We start from the raw sequence: 22,116 nt of genomic DNA, 5'->3' as shown, positions 1-22,116 counted from the left end.
AAGCAAAAAGATTCTAGTTTACCATCATTCAACTCAATCCACTTTACAAGGTAATGAATAAATAAGCTTGATAGTTAAGTAGATAAATATATGTGTTTCAGCAAATATACTGATAAAATATACTGTATTTAGACAGACTAAATTTAAATTTATTATGGAATGAAAAAGCCAGTGCCTTCCTGGAAAAACACACCTTAACAAGCTCATGTGGTTGTAAGGTTGATAATATGCTGATAACTTATGTGCTTCTCATTCCTAATAATACCCGGTCCCCTGGTGACTTTCCTCCCAGTTTCAGGCAGCAGCTCAGAGAGCCAGACGTACTGCACCAGGGTCCATTCCTAGCTTTGCCATCTCAGAGTAAACAGGAGGGGAAGAATTAGCAAAAGCCCAAGTTTATGCAGTAAATAAAGACTTTTGGAAGAATGCAATTGATGAAAGAATTAGCCTGGACAAAGATCTCACTAATCAGGGAGAAGGGAGAAAAAAAAGAGGACTGGTAGAGAAAGTTAACCTGTTGGATATTTTTGAATGTCTCCATGGCACTTCTCTTCCTGCCCATGATGAGCATGGGAATTGGGCGTAATGTTGATGGAGCCTCGAGACCAAAAGCAGTTATCGCTTGTATCTTGTTTCCCGGGAGGGTCCTTGCAACTGAGCAAAGTTCTAGAGCTCCCCAATCCCTTGCAGCATGCTGACTTGGAGCAGCAACTGTAGCGGTGGAACATCAGGCCAGGGGAACTCCAGGCAGAGAAAATCCGAGGTTAACCCCCTGAGCCTCCTGCCATCCGAGAGGCACCAGAAAACCTCTGAGAATTTCATCTTTCCCAGAGAAGTGTGAAAGTGACTAAGAAACCACTGGTAGACCTAAATGATCTTCTAAGTCATAGCTGGGAAGGTTTGGAGCCCACGGAGCAAGGACCACGGACCGACCATGAGAACGCCCACACGTATTTCTGTACATGAGGAGATGCCAGTGGGAACAGATGCTCACAGCCTTGGACTCACCCGGGCTTCTCCCCTGGGGCCTCAAATTCAGTTCAGCCCTTAGAAAACTCTGTCCCAGGGAGAAGGATAGGGAGGCAGAAATTATTCCCTAACTTGAGTTTAAAACCTGAAATGATTAAGTTTATCCAGCTATGATGTTTTCTCGATGAATGTTGACAGGAGTAGAAAGGGGAGGATCAAAATAGAGATTAAGTTGAACAGGAGGGAGATATTTGCATTTCTTACATATCACCTGAGTGTGGAGCCTGAAATGCCCACTACAAGGGACAATACACTGTAAGCAAAGTGGAGTGATTGCCAGAGCCCACGGAGGGGATTTGAGGGGCCCCTCCATGGTGTTATGATACGGTGCTGGATTCCCCTTTTCTATCAGCTTATAAGGGTACTTTAGGACTAAATGTTAAAATGTATTAACATATATAACCCTACAAATGTGTTAACCTGACATGATGTCTGTAGTGATCCTGGTCCTAAAAATCACCTGCGGTGGATTGGACAACTGACCCCTCAACAGCAAACAGGGAAAAGATGTAGGGCCTTGGCTGATTCCAATGGCAGTTGAAACATATTGTGATGTGGCTTCTTGCAAAGTTAATGGGAATTTTGCCTGCATTAATGGAAATTCATGAGGGTGCCCCACTACTCTCCTTCAGTCTCCTGTCCTGTTGCAGTGGATCACCTATCTGTGCTCCCATCTAAGGACGGTTCCTCTGCACAGGTAATGGGCCTCATCCCTTGTCTTCTCAAAGTTTTGCACCTTCCATTATCCCTTCTGCCTCTTGCATCCTTAGCTGTTTTCTTCTCCACTTCTCATCAATGTACATATTCTCTAATACATCTCATATTAAAACAACAACTCATTTGACCTTACACCCCCTCCAGCTATCACCCTACTTTTCTATTTATTTTTGGAGAAAGATTTTCTCTTGAACATACTCAGTTCAGATTTTTGTCTTTGCCGCTCTACACCTACATGTCGCCAGGGTCAATTTTCAGTCCTCATCTTATTGGGCTGATTAGCAACACTTGATACAGTTAATCACTTAGAGCTTTCACGCATTAGGTAAAGTTGATGTTCAAGTTGAGAAAGCAAAGGCATCTTAGAAGAACACCAAGGTTTATTTAGAGTCATGGCCCACCCTGTTGTAGTCTTTGGTATATTATAATTTAATGTCATCGTGACATATGATACTTAGTTATGAAAACATAAACCAAGAGCTAGTTTACTGTACTCAGTGCATTTTCTCAATTGTTTAAAATGTGTTTTATATCCACCCATTGCTCACACCATAAAAGTTATTAAATAATTTATACTAGTTGCTTCTAAAGGGTATGATCACTAAAGAGAACTCTTATTTGGTAGCTTAACAAGGGACTTGGAGCTTGGACCTTAGGCAGAAATAACTGTATCCTGGGACCCTTCTCTGGTTTGGTGATGTATGTAAGAACCTACCATGCTACATATGTAATATGTAATATATAATATATATGTATTTATTATATATTTAGTATTATATAACATTATTATAAATATTACACTATACTATGCTGTATTATAAATATAAAATATATAATAGCATAGTATTATGTAACAATTATTATATTATTTATGCACTATAATAAATATATATAATTTTACACATATGCATATAAATTGTAGGTTTTTAGGCTGCAGGAACCTGAGACTCATACCAGGTAATTTACTTAGGATGGTTTTATTACATTGATATATGTGGAGGAAAATCAAAGATACGGATATTTACACCACGGACCCAATTCTGGGCTAGGTGTCCTAGAGACCAGAGCTGAAGTTTGGGAGGTAGGGGATTCTCAGCTGCAGGGGTTCCCGGACCTCACGGGTGACCCACCAATGACGCGCCTCTCTGCTCAGGCTCTCCCTGCTTCTGTGTCACTATCCCCTCATTCTCTCTCTGGACTCTGTGCCTGGTCTCTGCCTCACAGCTCTTACTTCCTCATTTTCTGCTTTTTCATCTTAAGGCTCCCTCTTCTTGCCCAGGCTTAACTTCATGGCTGAAAAAGTCTCCCAAGTCCAATTCGACTTTTCTTGAGGCAACTCTGACTCCATCCCTGTGTCTGTGGCTGGATAGAGGAAGAGAGCTGGGGCCCCCACAGTCTGTATAGGATTCCCCATTTCTTAGGGATGTGGGCGGGGCCAATTCTCTCGGACTAGGCTGCTGATAGGCAGATACGATGATGGACATATAAAACATCAAAATACAGACATTGAAGACTTTCGGTGAGGTTCAAGTGTCAGGGTCAAGCGTCATTCGGGAACAAAAATGCATTCTACTTTTCAGCTTAAATGAAACAAAGTGTTCAGAATCGCGAAGTGTAATAAGCTCTTGTAATGTAGATGTTGAACGATTGAAGCATATATTACTCCAAGTATTTGTTTCTATATTCTATTAGTGTTTGGAGATTTTTTTCCCTTTCAATTGTTGAACTAATGATGACTGCAAATTATTATTGCTAATATTCTCTAGAGTAGAAGGCTTTCAAATCACCTCCCAGCGTTAATACCTATTTAAAAAAAAAAAAAACTGAGTTGCATTTGGAATTTCCTGGATTCTTCTGTTTGTCATGCAAATATTCAGTTCTGCTCTTTTTATGATAATATGAAATAAAGTAGTTTCACATAGTAACATTGTAAATCATTTGCTTTCTATTACATACAGCTGGTTTTGTTACTGTAATGATTTTCTATGAGCGCATATTTCAGAACACAGAAGATGCAATGTGATATTTCTTTAGTCAGAATTTATATGCAATTATTGTTTGCCTAGAAAATAATGAGAATTTGGAAATATAGTAATTTATTGTAATACATTTCTTTTTAATATGTATCTACAATGAGGGAGAAAAAAAATCTAAATTTCTAAAAGATGACATGCCATCTCCTTTTGTTGTATACACTAGAGTTTTCATCTCCCTGAAAATTCAGAATCAAAATCAAAAACAGCTGAGGTAGTTACTCGGGTGCCTTCCTTCAGCTTATTCAAAAGAATATAGGATGAACGGTAAGAATTAAGTAAACCACAAATTATTTTGGAGTGTCTGGTTTGCATTATAAATAAATTTTTCACTGCTGGTTGTTTTTTCAAAAATATTGCCTATATTTTTGATATTCATTCCTGTGATCTAATGTAAACTATGTCCTACCAGTTTAATGTATTGTTTGTTCATGATTACATTTTTTATTACATGCATATGCTATAAATATTTCTCACTCTGCTCTCTTGGAGCTCCTCCAAATAGCAATAGTCTTTAAGACATGTCACAGAAAGCGTTATTAAGAGAACTCTTCCCCTTTCATGTTGGCACATACTCATTTCACACCTTGAATGGAGTCTAACCACATCAACCATGAAATATCTATTTTTAAGACATGGGGTTCAAGATTATTTATTAAAAGGCAGCAACAACAAAAAGTCAAAAACAGAGTGACATTCCGCCATCAAAATGTTCCTCCTTATTGGGTCTGGACAAGAATTAAAATACTTGATGGTAAATTTGCATTTGTTTGTCGTTTGATAGAGTTAAAGTAGGTTAGTTTTTGGTTTTCAAGTGTAATGTCCATGAACCTTTCTTTTCTTACTTTCTTAAAAATGGTAAATGTATTTACCAATGGTACCAAATGTATATGGTGCCATTATCAGAAAAAAATGTATACAATATTCTTGTATTTCATTCTTGATTACAGAGGTCATATCACCAACACAACACATCGCGTAGAATAGGGAAGAAAGACGATTTCTAGCTGTTGTCTATGGGCTGCATATTTAAAAGTGTGTTTAATTCTCACTGCAGCGTTCTGTTTTAGTCTAATTTTCTCAGTAGTTTTGTGGCTCCATATGAAGGAGCACAAAGTTTATAAAAGAGGGGGCAGAACAGGGCAACGCTTTACCAAGAAAGGTTTTGGGAGGCAGGTATGATGGCCCTCTTTGAGAGGGCCATCAGTGATGAAGGGGCCAGCATGATGCCAAGTAGCCCAGAGAAAGCCATGAGCACCGTCTACCTGGGGCTGCCATGTTGGGAGCCATGGGGACATGTGGAACCAGCCAGAGCAGCAAAATGAGAGAAATTTCTCCACACAACTAACAAGTGACCATTCACCTTCCTCCCCCCAAGTGGTGTTAGTTCTAAAGGAAAGAAGCTCATCTCAAACCACTCATCCCCTCTGCCTCTTACCTACCCCCATCTAAAAGGAGGGCCAACCTGCTTCCCTCTCTCAGTTCCCTTAAGCCACACATCTGGGTTGAGGTAAGGCCGGATGAGTGTTTTGAAGAAGATGCAAATTGAACTTTGTAAGCCAGACCAGATAGGTTTGTGTTTTAATTCAAGCATGGCCAGAATATTATGAAACTTGCTGAAGATATTCTTAAGGGATGTGTTGACAATTAACGTCTTAAAAAGCCGCCAGAAAACCTACTGGTAAAGTAGGGAGAAATTTATTAGATCTACTGCGATAAGAAAGAACACTGCCTTGACAAAGTCTCAGTGGTGCCTTGAAGTGGGGAAGTTGGGAAAGGGTGTTAGGGTCTGGACTGGTGACAGGACAGGAATTGCAAGGCAGGAGGAGGGTTCACTGGGGTAGACTGGACAGTTCGTGATAATAATAGTAAGTTTAATGCTAATAGGTTTAGCTAAGTGCAAATCAAAGCTCCGGTCTTTAAATGAATCTTATTGAGCAAGTAGCTAGTCTTGATCAGTAAGCTATTTAGTTTACTCTTATCCTCCAGAATCGGCTTATCATGTTATCCTCCTAAACAACTGTTTTCTGGACCAAACTGCCAAGTGATTTTGCTTGATCTCAGTACTGTTTAATGGAGGGACAAGAAATTGTTCCCGAGGTCAGTACTGCTCATCACAGGGATAAGAAATTACAAGCCTTCAAATGAGAAAGGTAAGCTTTTCCGAAACAATAGTTAAAAGCAGTGATTGGACAAAAATAAAACCATTTCATGTTTATACCCCACTTCAGTGAGACTTTGACATAAATAAATTATACTACATTATTATCCTCATTTGCAATTGGAAACTAAACTTGTCAAAGACCCCAAAACCAATAAATGGAAGAGTCAGGATTCAAACCCAGGTCTGATTAAGGACCGCCTGGCTGAGATATTTGCCACTCCACTGATTACCTGGATTGGTACTGTCTGATCTTAAAAATCTGTGTTTTTACTGTGCTGCCTCCAGTGAAGGTAATGCTAAGCCATTTTTCTTAGCAGGGCTTCGATACAATTTATTTTTTATTATAAAAATTCATTTTTTAATTTTTATTTTTTACTTAGTGCTTCATATAAGAGTATGTCCTTGGCAAGGCATATGTTGGTACTTAACTACATGCTCTCTTGCAAAGTCCATTACATCTGTCTTTTCTCTTCAATAACATTGAAAAAAGCTTGGAACTGCTTCTCACACTTTGATACCTTCCAGCACTTAGAGGGTGCCAAGCACAGAGTAGGAATGCAGTACCACTCACTGCATCGAAAGGAAATGTTTGCCACTCCTCGGGGAATAATGTCTGCACTCCAGAGTTTTAGCTACTATTTAAGACACAGTTACTCTGCCAAATATTTGTTGTGAAGAATAAGCAAATATTTCCCAAAATGTTCAGGCAAGCACGTTACCCCTGCAAACAGATTTTTCACTGGAAAGCTTTTCTCTTACATGCAAAATCTTAAAAAAGGAGGAGGAGAAGGAGGAGAAGGAGGGGAAGGAGGGGAAGGAGGGGAAGAAGGAGAAGGAGGAAAGTCATGGTGTCTCATCTGCATCCGAAATAAAGATAAAACTACGGAAACATTTATAAAACATAGACCAACTGGCATTTCAGCTCTGAAACACAGGGTGGATTTTGTTCTCCTTATGTTAATCCAAGATGATTGAACCCCTGCCCTCTGAGACTAAGATAGCAACTCATGAGTTGGTGGAGATGGTTCCCTGAATATGCCAAACAAAATAAACCAAACAAACAAAAAACCTGTCTTCTACAAGGGAGTGGACTGAGGTCGGAAAAAGGTGTGTGTTGCGGGGAAGAGGGTACTTGTTTTCCCCAGAACATCCTTCAGAAGCCGTGGACTTTCCGTATTCCTTCCCTGCCCCTCCTCATCTCCACAGACACCTGCAGACCTTCTGAATGACCTTGTTTCACTCTTTAGGGTTGCCCCAAAGACTCTCATGTCACTTGATTTTTTTTTTAACCTGGATTAAGATGTTGGCAATAGGGACCTTATATAATGTTATTTCCAGAAGGCCCCACATTCATCGAGGAACAACCTGAGCTACAACCATTTTCCTGAGAAGTACTTGCTTTCCATAAGATTTTGAACTGTTAAATGATGAAGGAAACAAACAAGAGGTGGCCAGTGGCCACTGAGTGCTCTTAGTGGCTTATTTTGAAGTTCAGTGAAACAGATTTTGTTGTTGACATTTTGACGGTGATCATGTTGCAGAAAAACGTGTTGATGTTTCAGCTCGGTGGTGACAGCAACCTGGATCCGGGTGAGAGACCAAGCAGCACTCGGAGAGTTGGAGAACTCAGGTTTATTACGCCAGCGGGCCCAGAGGAGTTAACACTCCAAGCTCTGGACCCGGTTTGTAGATTTACACAGGCTTTCATAAGCTGCCAGTTTACACTTTGCAACATCATATGCAAATAAGGTATAACAAAAGTTGACTAATTAGGAACAAGCTTTGTAGAAATGGACCAATCAGGAGGGAGAGAAATAAGCAATCAGGAGTGAGCTCCTTGCAAATAAAGCACTACAAATGGACCAATCAGGAGTGAGGGAAATGGACCAAACAGGAGTGAAAGAAAGAACCAATCAGGAGTGAACTCAGGGAACCAATAGAATTTTAGGGGTAAATTCCACTTTCCTAGAAGTAAGCCATATCAGAGGCAAAAAGTGAGACAGAGCATCTGGGCCAGGGAACCGGATGGTGCTGGCAGGAGAGTAGTGGCCCTGCCTGGGAGTCCTGCTGGTCGTTTTTTGGGGGCTTCCCACCTCAATCACACACTGCTTTATCTTTGAGGAGGCAGCAAAGTGGTTCTTAGCTATGAATAATGGGTGGTGTATCTGCCCAATCAAGAACTTAAAAACAAATAGGGCACGTGCATTTCAGACTCTAAGAAACCATTTATTCTTTCCAATGAACATCAACTAGCAGAGCAGAATGGAAAACCGAGTAATTATTTTAGATCCAAATGCTTTGGTTTCAAATTACCTAGAAATTAACGTCTGGGTTATACCTTTGTGGTGGTGTCAACACAGAAACAATTTGTTGAATTATTTAGCCAACAGCTTTAATAATCCATTTTTTTCAAATGAAGAGGCTCAATGACAAACATCCAGGGAATTCAGAAAAAACTTCAGTCTTACGTGAGGATAATTTGCAACAGAAATGGGCTCTTTTTATCTGACAGGTGAAGCATGCTCAGAAGACACATTAACCCTCTCGCTACCTCTTATTTCTTCTCTTCTCTTTGGTCTTTTACTTTTCTCCACCTACCCTCTCTTCTGGTACAAACTCATTGTTTTACTGTTCTGAGTTCAGAATGCTTTGCATTGTGTAGACAAAACATTTCACTGTTTGATAAAGAAAGTTCCATTTTTATACAAGGTCACGTTCAAGTTACTGCCTACAATGTTAGTGCAGTTTCTTATGTATTTACCTCCTTTGGAGCTTCTCTTTTCAAACTATTACCCCCCCCCTTTCTTTTTTTTACCCTTTTAACCAAAAAATAGGCTAAAATGACTCATTCTGGGTGGGCTTTGAGTAAAGACCTTTTATCACAAGACCGTCCATCAGACCACATGAGTGTCATCGCTGCTTTTCAGGTAAGATGGCTGAGATGGTCCACATACAGAAACCATGCAGAGAAATATTTCTTTCAGCATTTGATGGCTTGGAGGGACTGAATACCTCAGTTCTGAAGAAGGTCACCTATTCGTCAGCTTTTAGCTCTGTTTGGTTTTCGGGGAGTTGGTACTAAGTCTCCAGCCTGATAATAGGCGTTGTCCTTGTTGTGTTTCCAAACCTTCCGGTACCTGGTCCCTGGGTTTTGCCTTCTCGGTGTCCACCCTCTCCTTTTGTCTCCTTGTCTTGACCTTGGTTTATTAACCTCATTAACGCGGGCTCCGCAGACATCTACGGGAGGCCACCCGTACCCTTCAGGCACAAGTCTGCCCTCTCCTGATGCAGCCGCTGCGATCCTGGGCCCAGCTAACCGAGAACAGACACTTTCACTTGGTTAGCATCTTCCCTCAGGGAGCCAGAGCTGAGTTCAAGTAGGTTAAAGCATTACATTTGTAAATTTGTAAAGGATCAAGTTGTGAGAAGAAGGGCAATCTTGTTCTTTGAGACTTTATTAGCCAGTAAATGCAATACGATACATTTATAGGAGCGAAGACCCAGATTTTCTGAACTTCACTGAGCCAGAAAGATGTGTTTTATTTCATAGACTTTTATGGAATAACTGCAATATAGGTACGTTTTTTATCAGGCACTGCATTGACTGGAGGTAATCATAAAGTAAAAATGGGCATTGACAACCTGCAGGTCTAGGTATAATTTATACACATATTTACCTGATCACATGCAACGACCCCAAACCATATGTTTTTAATTTGGGGTTTAATTTTTAAGCTCTTAAGTTGCTTTTTTGATGTAAAAGAAGTCGGATTAACTTTTTTTTTTAATGTTGCTTTCAAGCTGGTATCATAATATGCACTGACCATGGCAACAAACATTCGTATCAGCAAAAAGTGACACGAGGTCATATTCAAAAGTCCCTCACTGTGACCAAATAAATCAGAACACTTTACAGCTTGTTACCATTTTGCTAAGAAAACAGAGCTACCGAACCTTTTATACTTGGAAGCTGCCCATGGGCAAGAAAGATTTTGTGGATGACGCCAAAATTCTAAAGTTGCATGTTGACATAGTTCTTCCTTTAATATCATACTTTTTGTTATGTGTTCTTGTTATTTTGCCATTCTATTCCTGTTATTTCATGGCTTCTGAAAACATTCTCTGGGGGAAAAGGTACAAGTTGCAAGACCAGCATGAAGGGCAGTACAAACTGTTTAGGGAAGGCAGAGAGTATAAATAGCAGGGATGGAAAATTGTGAGATAGGTAGTAGATAGATGATGTTAGATTATAGATAGGTAGATAGGTAGATAGATAGGTAGATAGATAGATAGATAGATAGATAGATAGATAGATAGATAGTTACTCTTAATTTTGAATCTCTTGTTTATATTTATCACGTGCTGGGAAATTAGCTGACTCAGCAAGAAATTTGCAAGGAAGGACAGAAATAAATTGAGGTGATTGGCTTACAAATATTATTTTTTAATTATTGAAGTGTTTTTCCATTTAGAATGGGAAAAAAATGTGATAGCACTTTACTTATTTCTATTCTTATTGTTCATTCTTAGTGCCCATGACACAAACAAATCAAGTTATGTAAAACAAAGCATGAGTGCCTCTGATCACCCTCCGATTCTCATGTCCCACTCAGAGGTGGAGGTGGCCAAGAGTTGGATGTACGTTCTTTTAGTCCCTTCTATATGTTTCACACATACATGTATGTATCTATACATATCTTGCTTATATAATAAGATCTATATCTAACTCTCTCTATATATATTCTTTAGTTTTTTTTTAACTCCATGTTATGGAACTCTTTTTAGGCAAACACACAGGCAACTTCTTTCTTTTTATTGGCCTCATAGAATTTCATAGCATAAATCTATCATAATTCCATTCTCTATCCTAGTACATTTTAGTTATTCCCAGTATTTTACTGGTATAAAATTCTACAATGAATATCCCTGTGAATTGCTTTTTAAAAAGCGGGAGTATTTCTTTAGGATAGTTTCCCAGAAATGAAACTGCTGGGCCAAATAGTAAGCCTTTTTAAAATTTTATGGGTTTTGCTCTACCGTCTTCCTAAAAGCTTATCTTTTCACTAAATGTGTGCCTGTTTTCTCACTTCCTTAAAAGCCCTTGAAATTACAAATCTTTTTGTTTTGTTTTGTTTTATCTTTCCAATTATGTGAGTGAACATTTATATTTTATTATTGTTTTGACAATTTATTTACTTAATTATGAGGGTAACTGAGCATTTATCTATATTCCTATATATTTTCTTTGTAAATTGCCTATTCATATTTTGCCCATTTTCCCAGGTTTTTGTTTTGTTTTGTTTTTCCCAAAGATTTGTTGAGTCTTATGTATTTTGGATATCATCTTCTCTCTGTTAAGTTTGTTGCAAACATTTTCTACCAGTCTGTTGCTTTTTTTTTTTTTTTTTTTTTAAGCTTTGTTTAGTTTGGAATCCTTTTGGAGCATGGAGAACTATTGCTAATGCTTAAACATTTCAAGTAATAGTTAGCTAGCATATATATTCAGTTCCACATTAGTTATTAGCTGAATAACTTTTTAAAGCCTAAACTTGAATTTTATTTGTTATATTCTGATAGAGTTTACCAAAAGTGCCTTTTAAAGTTTTTTTTCACTTGATTTTAACTGTTTCCTCCCTCGCTATTAAAAACACCGTTCCATATGATCACTTTCACCTTTTAAATTATGTCTAAAAAGATATCAGAATATGAAAAGTTTCCTTTAGTCCGTGTGGCAGACCCCTAATGAACCCTGCCTTCCGATGTTCACATCCGTATATAATCCCCTCCCTTTGAGTGTGGGCAGGACCTGTGACTTGCTTCTAACCATTAGATCATGCCAAGGGTGTTGGGGTGTTTCTCCCATTACATCATATTGTATGACTCTGTCTTTCTAGCTCTCCCTCTCGTGCTGCTCTTGAAGAATTAAGCTGCCATGCTGGGAACTGCAGATGGAGATGTTCACGTGGCAGGTAGCATGGACAGCCTCTAGGAATTAAGGGCTTCAGGCATACAGCCCCAGGAAGTGAATTCTGCCAGCCACCTGAATGAACATGGAAACAGATTCCTCCTCGGTTGAGTCTCCAGATGAGATTACAGCCTGGCCAATACTTTGATGACTGTAGCCTCCTTAGACTCTTAACCCAGGACTTAACTACGCTATGCCAGACTCTTGAACCACAGAAACTAAAATAATAAACATGGATTGTTTTAAGCTACTATGTTTGTTACACAGCAATCAGTAACTAAAATAGCACCCACATTTGAAATACACCTAGATATCTTTAGGGAAGAAATGTAGTAAGGCCTGGAGAACTGAATGATCAATTCTTTAGCACTATACATAAAGCATAATGCTTTATAAGATAGGACATGGTTATGTTTTTCTAGCCCTTATAATATAGTTTCAAGACTGTATTACAGTGCTAAGGTACAAGAACAAGCCTTAGAAACTGGGGAAAACTGATAGACTAAGTTTTAAAATTCCTGGCATTATGTTGGATAAAATACCCACCACGATTAATGATAAGTTGAACTAGTGGTATTCCACCTATGCAGACATTAAAACAAGTACAGCCACCACGTCGGAGTTTTCAGACTCACGGCTGTTTATATGTTACGTGGACAAAGCTAAAGCTGTACATGACAATAAGAAGTGAGAAAACAAAACCTGCTTAATGGAGGAATTTCTGATTCTTCCATCACCAGCCTTTCTCTGCTCCCCACCAACCCCTAGTTCTCCCAGTGGTAACATCCCTGATTCGTCGTTCCTTTCACATTTTCCTTCTCTTTCTTTCTTTGTCCCCCCCCCCCCAACTTTTGCTCATCATCTATGTAAATCCGTATCTTGAGATACTGATTTTTTTTTTTAAATTTACTAGCTTTAAGGTTTCAGCTTAAAAAATCTGGTGTCAAATAATTCTGTGGTCAGACTCAATATTTTTTTCAGATTTAGCATGTACAAAAAATGTCATTGCTAAACTGCTAAGGTACAGAGATAAATGACTTCATTTCCTTTGTGCTATGAGAATTCCCCTGAGACATGAGTTCTGGATCATGTCTGAGCCCCTTTAAACTTGCTCAAATGTGGTGCATGTTTATTTCAAGTTGAACAGCCTTTGCCTTTCTCCAGCCACCTTCACCCTTGTCAGTCTTAATATGAGGGTCCCTTTCTGTCCAAAAGGTCTAGCCAACGAATTGCGTGCTGCTTGACATCTCGTTTTTTTCAGCTTTGCCTATGTTCGTAGGTGTCAGTATAAAATTTCTAGCTCATTTTCCAAACTTTGCACAGCACTTTGCACTGTCCACCTTGCATTATTATTATTTTTGCACCTGCCTTATCTTTAGTTTTTGGAGAGCAGAATCCCATAATTCCTGGAGCTATGCTTTGCAAATAATAGGCTGTAAATAAATGACTAAGTGAATGATCATCTATTAAACTTTAAAGATGCTTTAAAGACATTTAATCCAGTAGTTCTTGGATGTCACAGATTGGGGAAATTAAAAGGAAAAAATGGGGAAGTGACTTAGAATTGACATTTAAAATTTTGCCAAGAAGTATAAACAAGCAATTATCCTCTATCATCATTTTGTGAAACACAGTATAAAACAAAATAGGGTTTATAAGTAAAGTTCAACATGCACAAATAGAATTTGAAGGATGTGGTGTCGAAATAGGAGCTTGGTCCTTCCCCAAAGTGGATACATCAACTTTATTTTATTTGTATTTTATTGAAGTATAGTTGATTTATAATATATTCTTGTTCAGATTCTTTTCTGTTATAGGTTACTACAAGATATTGAATATAGTTCCCTGTGCTATACAGTAGGTCCTTGTTGTTTATCTATTTTATGTATGTGTGTATCTGTTAATCCCAAACTCCTACTTTATCCCCCACTCCCTTTCCCCTTTGGTAACCATAAGTTGGTTTTCTATGTCTGTGAGTCTGTTTCTGCTCTGTAAATAAGTTCATTTGTATCATTTTTTTTTTAAGATTCTACATATAAGTGCTATCATGTTGTTTGTCTTTCTCTGTCTGACTTACTTCACTTAATTTGATAATATCTAGATCCCTGCATGTTGCTGCAAATGGCATTATTTCATTTTATAATGGTTGAGTAATATTTCATAATATAGATATAAAACACCTTCTTAATCCATTCATCTGTCCATGGACACTTAGGTTGCTTCCATGTCTTGGCTGTTATAAATACTGCTCCCATGAACACTGGGGTGGATGTGTCTTTTCTAATAGAGTTTTCATTTTTTCTGGATATATGCCCAGGAGTGGGACTTCTGGGTAATATGGTAACTCTATTTTTAGTTTTTTGAGGACCCTCCATACCATTTTCCATAATGGCTGCATGAATTTATATTCCCAACAACGGCAGAGGAGGGTTCCCTTTCTCCACACCCTCTCCAGCATTGATTATTGGTAGACTTTTTGATGATGGCCATTCTGACTGGTGTGAGGCGATACATCATTGTAGTTTTGATTTGCAATTCTCTGATGATTAGTGATGTTGAGCATCTTTTCATGTGCCTGTTGGCCATCTGTATGTCTTCTTTGGAGAAATGTCTATTTAGAGCTTCTGCCCATTTTTTGGCTGGTTGTTTGTTTGTTTGATACTGAGTTATATGAGGGACACATCGACAGTAAAAGGACTCGAGTGCTTTGTTCTCCTTGCTTTCCTCACTTAGTAGCAGACAGCTGGACTCCTCCTATTGCACTAGCCCCTTCCGTGTATTTTAGAAATCACTCAGCTAGTCCAACCTTCTGCTCAGTAAAAGCATCCTCTTTAAACCACTTTGGATAAAATCTGTTTGTTACATATCAGCCTTTAGACAGTTTCCTGACTCTTGCATGTGATTGGTGTTAGGTGGATAAAAGGATTACAGGAGCACCCCCCCCCCCAATTCTGTCTACCTTTGTGACACTTAGAGAAAGGCAGATGTGTAAAAGAAAGCGAGACTTTTTATTCTTGTGATTATTTAGAGAAGAGTGCCAATGTCTAAGTATTAAGTAGGATGGTTACAATCACATTGCACACTTTTAGAAACGAAATTAAAGATAATGTTTATAAAGCACAAAGCCTATCATGTAGCAGATCTTCAAGTAATAGTAGGTATTATTACCATTACTTCATTTCTATTACCTCCTTCAATCCACTTGAAAATATTGGGAAGTATCCATTATTAGCCTCATTTTCATAGAGGTGGAAAGAGGGTAACGAAAAAATAAAACACTTCCCATTAGATCACAGGGCGAGGTGAGATTCCATTTCAGTCTTGTGATTCTAGTTAAAGTCCTTTTCCCTGTGGCCCAGCAGTCTCCCAGATTGAGAGCTCTTATCTTTTTGTTTTCCATATTAGTATAGTTATAATTTCCTTGTTAATCTCCCCCATCTTTCAATCTCAGATCGTGTATATTCTTTTCTAAGCTATTATTTAGTAGCCTCTTAAGGAAATGAAAAAACACAGGCAAAGGCTAGCTTGGTTTCTATCCAAGACTTCCCTTTCACTCTGGACCTACAAGCAAGAAGGGTTTACTGACCCGTGTCTCAGGCTCATAATCCATCTCGCGTCACCTCCCCCCTTTCCTATCCCTTTCCCCAGTTTTTGTATTCAATAAACCTTTATTGAGCACTATTACATCCCTGTAGACTTAGATGCTGGGAGTGAAAGGATGCAAGATGAGGTCCTTGCCTTCCATGATTTCACTTTAGTAACTAGACAGGCACCTACACGTTTTACTATTATGCAAGGAAAGGGATCCAATGACATGGAAGCACTCATAAAGAGATGGATTCTGACAGGACAACTGTTACACTTGTGACAGGACACATGGAGTGGCGTTTGAGCTGGTCCTTGAAAACAACGGAAGACTAAAGAGAAATGTTGTTAAAGCAGCAGAAACAAAGGGTGAGTGTAATAGGGAAGAACAAATCTGACTCCATAGGAGATCTGTTCTTTAGCTCTAACTCTGTGCTCTGTTTCCTGTGCTGAGTCATGCTGGTTCTGCACCTTCTGTAAAAGAATGTTGTCTGGAGCCTGAAATATACAGCGCAGCCCATTCTCAAGGCTCTGACCTTTAGAAGTATAACACTTTTCCACTCATGTAGAGATAAACAGTTGCAGAACAGAGAATAACATTTGCCTTGTCGGAGAAACATCACGACCTGATCTAGGTGGATAGCTGCAAGAACAAAGGATTCTGACACCAGGAAGTGTGCCACAATCAACCACACTCCCTCCCCTTTTCAGTATAAAAGGAGCCTGAATTCTGACTTGGGTAAGATGGTTCTCTAGGACATCGGTTCCCCATATTCTCAGTCTGCTGGCTGTCTGAATAGAGTTGTTATTCCTTGCCCCAACACATCATCTCCTGATTTATTGGCTTCTTGTGCAGTGAGCAGAGTGAATTTGGATTCAGTAACAAGAAGACACTGAGAGTCACAGGCAAGCCCCACAGGCATGGCCAGCAGTCCAATATACCAGGGCGGAGTGTTCCTGGAGGCAGTGAGCCTGGAGAGACGTAGGACCACATCACAAAGGACCTCTGCCTTGCTTAGAAGTTGAGCTAAGCAATTGGAGCCTGGCAAAGGATTTTAAGCAGAGATGTGATAGAATCACATTTTTCCCCCCTAAAACTAAAGACCATTCTGGTGTTAGTGTGGAGAATGGATTAAAAGGGTGAGAGATTGGAAAGTGGAAGATCACTTTAGAGGCCAACTTTGACAATAGCCTCTTCCCTCTAGGAAATAAACTCATCTACCTCCTGGTGAGGTTCAAATTAGGAAGAAAAGGGTGAGTTCTTTTTTTCTTACGACAAACTAAGGATGAAAGCGGCGATGCCTCACCACAACGGGTGCTTTAATTGAAATTTCTTACGGAAAGGACAGTTCTAAACACTGCAAGTAGCTTAAATTTGATTTTTATAGGCAGACAACTTCTTCTGGGACCTCTTATATTCAAACATCTTTGTGGGGCACTTGAGGGGAAAATGGGCAACAAATGCTATGAGAGAATCTGGTGAAATTAGTCTTTTTTTTACCCTGTATTACATAGCACTTCACTAATGTGCTGAAAGAATGATTATTTTTAAGCAGCAGGGAAAAAAAATGGAAGTAATTCTTTAGTTTCAGCTAGAAAGCCTGACAGTTGCTTTTCTTGATGGCATTGAATTTTCTTGTTTTTATCTGATCTGCCTCTCTGGTTAAGTCACATAAAAAGCTCTTACCTCAAATACCTAACACTAATGGCTTAATTTGACAATTTGTAGATGGTATTCTTATATTACCCTTTAGGACCTTAATAATTAGTTTTTTCTTTAGTGCAGTATTAAAGCATTAAAGGTCATAAATTCCACAGTCACCTGTATCCATTTATTGCTAATTTATTATGGAACATATCATAAAACTTTCCTTGACATATAGGCCTCTTCATAACTATAAATCTTTTTTCAAGTGTTTAGATAACTTATGCTTAAGTTCAAGAAGAGACCTTTAGGAGCAAATATTTAAAACATCTATTTATTTCACATTAACAGTGCAGGGTGGGTAACCACGTGAAGTCACTGTGAAATATTCATTTCCATTCAGTATATTTATCACTTCAAACCCTTATAAAGATAAATTTGTTTTCAAGGGTGAAAAATGTTCAATGTCAAGTAGCTGTTTTACTAAGTGCTTTGAAATGTCCAGCTGAATAAAGCTATCTTTCTAGTTAGTACATAACACACACACACAAAATGTTTCCATTGAGATTAAATATGTCACCAGTAACCTCAGTTAAGCTTAAAAACTTTTCCAACTTGAAGATTGCCTCTTCAGATGGGAAATGTATCATGTTATCTGACAGAGAGTTTGTTTCTTTCTGTTTCAACTATGGAGATGATATGCAGTTAAAAAAACAAAACAAAACAAAAACACACAAAAAACTTAGTTACTGAATGCATTTACTTCACTTCTGAAACCTCTATGTGGATGCAAATTTATGACACTCACATTCAGAAAGGGAGAGGAGAAAATCAACTTTCTGGAAAACCAATTTGTCAAATGAGCAATTTGCTGAAAATCAAATAGTTTCCATTAACTTTGTCTAATACTATCCGTAACTATGATGCATGAGATGGTTACAATACTTTAGGGACTTTTTTCTTTCTTTCAGAGCTTTCATTTGGCTTCAGTTTTTCTGCAGCTGCAGTGGTTAGCCAAGCCAGAATAGCATAGGTTTTACCATTGTCTGACTTTAGGAAATAAAAATATCTTGTGTATTTCAAATTACAAATGTAATTATATTAACTGTCTTATAATTTATGAACAACAGGATGGGTTTTTAACATTTTCAATCCCACCTTATCTACTTCTCTTAATTCGCTGTTTAGTTAATCTGTCAATATAAACATTTTGTGTGTGTTTTAAGCTTTTTGAGAAGTGTGCAATGTCTCAAATCTTAAATACACATGAAATTTGACATATAACTGAACTACACTGACAAGTCCACTGCAAATGCTAGGACAAAAAAATACAACTAAACTAAAACTGAACGAAAAGCCAAAACTTTGATAAACTCCTGAACACTTGAGCCACATGATTTGCTGAAATCTTGCTTCCTAATAGGAACCATGGGGTTATGTCCTCTGGACAGCATGTCTATATGCAGAAGTGAAGTGAGTCATAGCAGCACTATATGTGATATGATAGAAAGAGTAAACCAGTAACAAATCTCTAAAAGATGCTAAAAGCTGAAAAAAGTAAGACAAAAGCAAACATAAAAATACAGTGGCCACCGCATTGTAAATTAAAATTTGGTTTCTCTTTGATAAACATAACAGCTCAAAGTTGCTGTGTGACGTGAAATTAGTGAAATAATCTAAAAAACATTATGGTGTCAGTGCAAATAGAAAAAAGACATCAAAAACATTTTGTTAATGAGTATTGTATTAGTCTGTTGGGATTGCCATAATAGAATATGCAGACTGGGTGGTTTAAATAAGAGAAATTTGTTTTCTCATAGTTCTGGAGGCTGGAAATCTAAAATCAAGGTTCTGGCAGGACCAGTTTCTTGTGAGACCTTTCTTCCCGGCTTGCAGGCAGCCACCTTCTCACCGTGCCCTCATATGGCCTTTCTTCAGTGTGTGAACATTCCTGGTGTCTCTTCCTTTTCTTACAAGGACACTAGTCCTGTTAGAGTAAGGCTCCTTCCTTATAACTTATTTTACCTTAATTACCTCCTTGGAGATCCCATCTCTAAATACAGTCAAATTGGGGGTTTGGGCATCACCCTATGAGTGTGTTGGGGATACCACTCAGCTCATAACAGTATGAACTGCAAAATTGCTGTATAAATTAAAATTCATACGTTTCACAGTCATCAATATTCATTTATGGCTTTACCATGAGTTACTGAAAATTTTGGTCCCTTTTCCAAATATTAAGTATATTTATTAGACAAAATCACCCTATGATGTCTGGCTTTTGACAAATTTAACATTCCTGTTAAAACTGTAGGAATTATCGCTTCCATTACTGCTTTATGTAATACATTTTATGATAGGCAAGATACCCAATTTTGAATAATTTTGGCAGTAAATTTTGTAAATTTGGCAAATTGGTGACTCAGATAATTATTAGTGTTTGTCAGTTATCCTTTGGCCGCAGAAGAGCAGGTTAGGAATAGCTGCAGTCTCACCAGTATCACAGTTGGCAGTAGAAGGGTCTTGTGAGTGGTGGTGGCTAAGCTGGATGAGGGCTCTAGAATTCTGTGGATATCATTTCAAATACCCCTAAGAGTTGTATGGTCCTAAGAATAGGGAAGAATTGCAAGATTCTATCAGGTTAGATAGAAAAATGCATCCATATAGCTAAGGCTCTCATCGGATCCAGAGATCTTTAGTATTTTGGAACATGTGCATAAATCGTAAGAACCAAGAAATGAAAAATCCAGTCAAGAACTCAACTTGGGCAGGAGTTTCAGGTTTCTGTGAATAGACAAAGAACTAGGCAAGATGAGCTGAGATCAACCACCTTCACATTAAAAATATATATATGTATTTCACAGCCTTACTGGTCTATAATTTCTTTATGATCAATTCATTCATTCCTTCATACAATTCAGTGGTTTTTAGTATATTTGCAGACATATGCAACCATCACCACAGTCAATTTTAGAATATTTTTGTCGTCTGAGAAAGAAATGTTGAACCTTTAGCTCTGAGCTCCTAGCTCCCCACAATTCTTCCCCCAGCCCTAAGCAAACACTAATATACATTCTATCTCTTTCTATTTTTTCCTGTTCTGGACTTTCATATGAACAGAATCATATGATATCTGGTTCTTTGTGACTAACTTCTTTCACTTAGCATGATGTTTTCAAGGTTCATCAATGTTATAACATATATCAGTACTGCATTTTTCTCCTGGCTTCAAGATACTTTTTATCTTTGATTTTCTACAGTTAGAATATGATATACCTAGGTGTAGTATTTTTGGCATTTATCCTGCTTGGTATTCTCTAAGCTTCCTGCATCTGTGATTTGATATCTGCTATTAATTTGGGGAAATTTGTAGTCATTATTGCTTCCAAATTTCTTCTGTTCCTTTCTCTCTTCTCTTTCTGGTATTACCATTATGCATATATTACATCTTTTGTAGTTTTCTCACAGTCCTTGAATATTCTGTTCCATCTTTTTCAATGTTTTTGCTCTTTGCTTTTTAGTTTTGGAAGTTTCTATCGACATATCCTCACATGATAACTCTGCGTTTACTCATTTGAGGGACTGCCAGGTTGTTTTCCAAAGTGACCGCACCATTTTACCTTCCAATCAGCAGTGCGTGAGGGTTCTTATTGCTACACATCCTCTTCAACACTTGTTGTTATCGAACTTTTTGATTCTTAACATAATTAAAAGCAAACTTTAATCATGGTGAAATATACACAACATAAAATTTACCGTGGCAACCATTTTTAAGGGTACAGTTCAGCAATCTTAAGTACATTAACATTGTTAAGCAGCCAGTCTCCAGAACTCCTTCTATCTTATAAAACGAAAACTCTATACCCATTAAATGTTAACTCCTCATTCCCCTATACTCCAAGTTCCTAGAAACCACCATTCATACTTTTAGTCTCTATGAATTTGACTACTCCAGGTACCTCATATAAGTAGAATCATACAGTATTTGTCTCGTTTGTAACTGGCTTATTTCCCCTAGTGTAATGTCCTCAAGATTTATCCATATTGAGGCATGTGCCAAAATTTCCTTCCTTTTTAAGGCTGAGTAATATTCCATTGTATTAACATACCACATTGTATTTATCCATTCATCCATCAGTGGGACACATACTTTGCTTCTACCTTTTGCTTATTGTGAATAATATTGCCATGAATAGAGGTGTTCGAATATCTCTTGGAGACCCTACTTTCTTCAGTGCTTTTGTGTATATACCCAGAAGTGAAATTGCTGGATCATATAGTAACTCTATTTTAAAATTTTTGAGGGGCTGCAATACTGTTTTCTATATTGGCTTCACCATTTCACATTCCTACCAACAGTGTACAAGTGTTCTACTTTCTTCCTCATCCTTGTCAGCACTTGTTATTTTCTGTTTGTTTGTTTGTTTTTGATAGTAGCCATCTTAATGGATGTGGTGTATATCTCATTGTGGTTTTTATTTTCATTTCCCTAATGATTAGTGATGTTGAGTTCACCTTTATGATTTGAAACAGGATATTTCAACCATAAAATGAGATTCAGTGAAACTCATCAGAACCTTTAACAAAAATCCAGTCCTGACTCAGCCCAAAGTCTCTGTTCACAAGTGAAAAATTACTTGGGATGACAACAAGCTTCCTTTGGTGGGTAAGAGTCTTTTAACTCTGGGAAGATTTAAAGTTAAGTATAGAAAGGATTTCCGTGATTAAAATTGAAGCATTAATATTTGGGGGTTAAGAAGGGAGCCATTCATATTTGTTATTTTATATATTTGGTCTATTTGGAATGACAAGCTTACAACTTCAACTGAAAATTGTAATTGTGGTTTTTACTTTGGGTGACCAATTTGTCCTGATTTACTCAAGATGGTCTTTGCTTTAAAATTAATCTTATGTCCTGGACACCCCTCAGTTTAGAGTAATTGGTCATTTTATTTGGACTTGAGTTTCTAAGATGAAA

Source organism: Camelus ferus, chromosome 11, assembly GCF_009834535.1.
Source record: "Camelus ferus isolate YT-003-E chromosome 11, BCGSAC_Cfer_1.0, whole genome shotgun sequence".
Lineage (NCBI taxonomy): Eukaryota > Metazoa > Chordata > Mammalia > Artiodactyla > Camelidae > Camelus > Camelus ferus.
Note: the sequence above shows the minus strand (reverse complement) of the source record.